Source organism: Phocoena phocoena, chromosome 2 (assembly GCF_963924675.1).
Source record: "Phocoena phocoena chromosome 2, mPhoPho1.1, whole genome shotgun sequence".
Classification (NCBI taxonomy): domain Eukaryota; kingdom Metazoa; phylum Chordata; class Mammalia; order Artiodactyla; family Phocoenidae; genus Phocoena; species Phocoena phocoena.
The window spans coordinates 1,935,075-1,940,353 of NC_089220.1; positions in this window are offsets into that span (position 1 = coordinate 1,935,075).

A 5,279-nucleotide genomic window follows, 5' to 3' on the forward strand; every position below is an offset into this window, starting at 1 on the left:
CTCACGGGCCCAGCCGCTCCGCGGCATGCGGGATCTTCCCGGACTGGGGCCTGAACCTGTGTCCCCTGCATCGGCAGACGGGCTGTCAACCACTGCGCCACCAGGGAAGCCCCCCGGAGTCCTTTCTTGCCCACGTTGGACAGACTGACCCTGGGCTCCCGAGGCCTGCGCTTATCTCGTGCTTTCCCACCTGTGCCCGACCTCCACTACCCATGGCTTTGCTTCCACTAGGCCCTGTGTGCCTGGCCCGGTGCCCTCCGACCGCGGCCAGCAGACCCAGGCTGGGGGTGGGGACAGATAAAGTCTGGTTTCGAAAAGGAAAGTGGGTGTCAAGATGTACTTTGAGATTTTACAGTTTCGTGGCAGTCATGTTATGCAATTTTACCTGTTTCACAGGAATTTAGGATGTGGGAGAGATGATCCCATCATGGTTCTGTTTTGCCTTTCCTGGAAAAGCCCACCTGTGTCCTGCTGGCCATTGTAACGGAGCAGGACCCTATGGGGCCTTCCCGGGACAGACCCCTCCCGCATGTCCTCTGCTCTAGTTCCTCTCGGAAGTACCCAGATAACAGTATCTGATGCACATTTCCTGAGTTCTTTTACAGATGCTAAACCCACCCAATGAAAGAACTTAACCACTTGATCATGAGCATGAAGCCCCCAGACCTCCTGGAGCCTGAGGATCGATCGTGTAACCGTAGTGACACTGGCCTGTCACCACCATCAACCAAGCCGAGAATTGTGCACGAGCTGATCACATACCCTGCGACGCCCCCCCTCACCTGGCCTTTAAAGAGGCTTCCCTAAAACCCCTCAGGGAGTTCGGGCTTTTTGAGCACTAGCTCTCCTGGATTGCATGTCTAGCACCCTGCGGTAAACACTGTGCCTTCCTTCACCACAACTTGGGGTCAGTAGATTGGCTTTACCGCACATGGGCGAGGGGACCCAAGTTTGGTTCGGTAACAGTGGAACAAAGGGGGTCTGTGCACCTGGGTTGAAAGCCAAGCCACTCTCCGACCTGCATGGGGTGCGGGTCTCCCTGACCAGCCTCTTCGAAGGGCAGGCAGAGCTCCAAGGGGCACCTGAGGGCGGGAAGACCCTTCTCTCCCAGCTCTAGCCCCACTCACCTCAAAGCCTCAGGCCTGTTTCTTCAGGGAAATACGATTGTCTGCGGGGGGCGGAGGGGACAGCCAGTCAGGGCCCCCTGCTCCTGAAGCAACGGTGGAGGCTGAGGGAGTTGCTGAGTTTCATAATCAGAGGCCTTGGAGGCCACCCGGCCCAGCCCAGCCCCTACCCCAGCTGAAGGAGTTCACCTCAAACAGGGGCTCAGGGCTTTTTCAGCTGTATGCCCATTCTCCTCATCCATCCATCCATCCATCCATCCCTTCATCCATCCATCCATCCCTTCATCCATCCATCCCTTCATCCATCCATCCATCCCTTCATCCATCCATCCATCCCTTCATCCATCCATCCCTTCATCCATCCATCCATCCCTTCATCCATCCATCCCTTCATCCATCCATCCATCCCTTCATCCATCCATCCATCCCTTCATCCATCCATCCCTTCATCCATCCATCCATCCCTTCATCCATCCATCCATCCCTTCATCCATCCATCCATCCCTTCATCCATCCATCCACCCCTTCATCCATCCATCCATCCCTTCATCCATCCATCCATCCCTTCATCCATCCATCCATCCCTTCATCCATCCATCCCTTCATCCATCCATCCATCCCTTCATCCATCCATCCCTTCATCCATCCATCCATCCCTTCATCCATCCATCCCTTCATCCATCCATCCATCCCTTCATCCATCCATCCCTTCATCCATCCATCCCTTCATCCATCCATCCATCCCTTCATCCATCCATCCATCCCTTCATTCATCCATCCATCCCTTCATCCATCCATCCATCCCTTCATCCATCCATCCCTTCATCCATCCATCCATCCCTTCATCCATCCATCCCTTCATCCATCCATCCATCCCTTCATCCATCCATCCCTTCATCCATCCATCCATCCCTTCATCCATCCATCCATCCCTTCATCCATCCATCCATCCCTTCATCCATCCATCCCTTCATCCATCCATCCATCCCTTCATCCATCCATCCATCCCTTCATCCATCCATCCATCCCTTCATCCATCCATCCATCCCTTCATTCCTTCAGCAAACCCAGATCACAGTAGGCGCTGCCAGGCCCTGGGACGCAGTGGTGAACCGGGGCCTGAGTTCACGCAGCTGATGGGCCTTTTGGAAGAGGGGTGCTAGGCAGTGACGAGGGAGAGAAGGTTGGTGCGTGGGGAGCACATTGGGCAGAATTGTCCTTGTCTTGGGGGCCCAGGGGCAGCCTCGTGGAGAAAGTGACCTTCAGCTGAGAATGCAGAGGGAGACTCGGAGCGTGAGGGAAGAGGGTGGACAGAAGCAGCTGTGCGTCCGCAGCACTGAGGGGCCAGTAGGGAGGGGACAGAATGGGCCAGGAAGGTGCTCAGGACTTCAAGCTCCCCTATTAATTGTAGCAGGAAGCCTCTAAGTCGGGGAGAGAGGATCAGGTTTGCATTCGAACACAATAATCTACTCCTTCGGGGAGCAGGAGTGAGCTTGGCCACGCCCTTCTCAGGGTTCAGGGGGTTACGGTGCTTGGAGGGGGCTGGCAGGGGGAATGGAGAAAAGTGGGCGGATCTGATCCACATTTCAGAGGAAGTTCTCTGGACCCTAAGTCAGCGAGCGGTTCTCAAATGTTTTGGCCGTGGGACCACTTTACTCTGAATAGCTATTGAACTAAAGAACTGTTGCTTACGTGGTTATATTTACTGATAGTTACTATATTAGAAATTAAACCCAAGAAATATTCATTAATTCATTTACAATATATTTGTTAAAAATAATAGAAATTCGTTAAAATAGAAAATTAGGATTCATGAAATAATTATAAAGTAAGTGGTAATATACATGAATGATTTAGAACGAATCTAGTATTTGTATAAAATGATATTCATTTAGAAAAATTAATTTATTTTAAAATAATGATAATAAACCCGTAACTTGTTAACATTAATAATGATTTTTAAATGAAAAAGTAAGTATTTTCTGAAACAACAACAACAAATCTAATGATATGGGTGTCATTGCTTTACATTTTTGCAAGTATCTTTGGCTTGCTAGGAGACAGGTAGATTCTCATATCTGCTTCTTAGTTCAATCTGTTGCGATATATTGTTTTGGCTGAAGTACGTAAGGGATATCCAGCCTCTCACAGATACACTTTTAGGAAAAAGAGAGGTTATTTTAATGCCTTTTTTAAAGTAATTATGGATAATCTTCTTTGATACTACACCAAAACTGAACAGGAAGTAGTTTATTAAAGATTATTTACAAAGTGGATTCTGAAACCATCTCGATGAATTTTACAAAATTTGCATACTCTGTTACAGTAAGCCGTTGGTTTATCTTGTACTTTGAATGGCTCTTTTACCCACGTGTGATTTTGTAACATCGGATGTTTGTCGTCTGGCAAACACTGGTTCACAGACAGAGTGAAGCAGATCTCTAGATGTTGACCCATTTTATTATACGTTATCCAAAAATCACCTTTGTTAACATCACCACAACCTCGTCAGGAAAATCTTTAGCTTTTGGGAATCTCTGGTCACAGTGGTAGATGTGAGTTCTCCAAAAACCTAATTTTTGCTTGAGAGCTCCAATTTTATCATCGGCAGCAAACACTGTCAGTTGTTTACCTGTAAGTGTCCAGTTCCCATCATTCATTTTCACGAAAACGCCTGCCGATAATTCAAACCTGAACAGGCATAGTTTACTCATCAGTTCTTCTTTCAGGTGAAAGTGCTATAAAACAAGTGACTAGTTCAGCTGGTAACTCACACAGGCAATTGCACAGGTGCTTTTCCTCAGGGCCGTGCCTGTCCTTCCCTTTGCGTTTTATCATACAGACTATTAAAAAGAGGTATACCCAAGGGTTGAGATTTAATAAAAAATAGCCATTTTTACTGCTTCAGCAGTACATTTTAAAGGGAAACTAGGTTTTTTTCTGTGAGTGCACCATGGTGCTGGATCCAGTGACTACTGGTAGAGTTTGGTGCTGCTGCCTTGATCTGTGCTGAGGTTCCAGCAGCTCTACCCACCACAGCTCTTGCACCGTCAGGGTAAATGTCAGCTCAGTGTAAAGGATGAAGAATGCTTTAGTGTTACGGAAAGAGTTTTGACCTCATGGGTCCCCAGAAAGATCTCAGGAGCCTAGGATTCCATGGAGCACACTTTAGAAACCACTGGCCTACCTGTACTGGGCTCCTCTCCGCATGCGCCTGCTTTGGATTGACTTCTATGAAATTTTTGTTGTTGATCATTATTTTTTGCCAAAAATGACAAACTCACTTGGTTCAGATCGTCTCCACGTCTTTGCATGTTCTGTTCCACCTACCTGGAATGCCTTTCCAGCTGCTGAAATTCTCCTCCTTCTAGGTCTGGCTCCTAGACACCCCAGTCTGGGTTACTCGCTCCCTTTCCCAAGATGTGCGTCACCATCTTCTTTGGCCAAGAGCTGTCCTGTCTGTTCCTTGGCAAATGCCATGACGGCAGAGGACCAGCCATGGTTCTCTTCATCTACGCAGTGCCTGGTGGCATGCTGGCTGCCCCAGATGGAGGTGGACGTGAGCTCTAGTTTCAGGGAGACTCTGCCACTGAGGGCTGTGGAAGTCATGTGGCTCCAGGGCCTGACTAAGGCAGAGGATCTGAGTGGCCCTGACCACTTCACAGATGGCAGCCTGAAATCCAGAAGGAAGCCAGTCCTTCTCAAGTCTGGACTCTCCTACCAGAAGGAATCCTGATATCAGACACCAGGCAATGAAAGGCTGGCATACTCCGTGGTCCACCCAAAAGAACAGGAAGGCAAAGGGATGGCCAGGGACAGAGCAAGGCACAGGTGCTTCCCACCATCCTGGTTGCGTCGTTGCTTTCTTGTGTGTATAACAGCTTTATGAAGATACAATTCACATACCATGCAATGCACCCACTTAAGTTTAATGTACGATTCAGTGGTTGTTAGCATATTCACAAAGTGGTGCAACCGTCACCACGGTCCATGTTAGAACATTTTCATCACCCCGTAAAGAGACCCTGCACCCTTCAGATATCACCCCAAACCCCTCTTCCCACCCTGCCCCCAGCCCTAGGCAATCACTGTTCTGCTTTCTAGCTATATAGTGTTCTGGACATGTCACATAAAATGAATTATATAATACGTTGC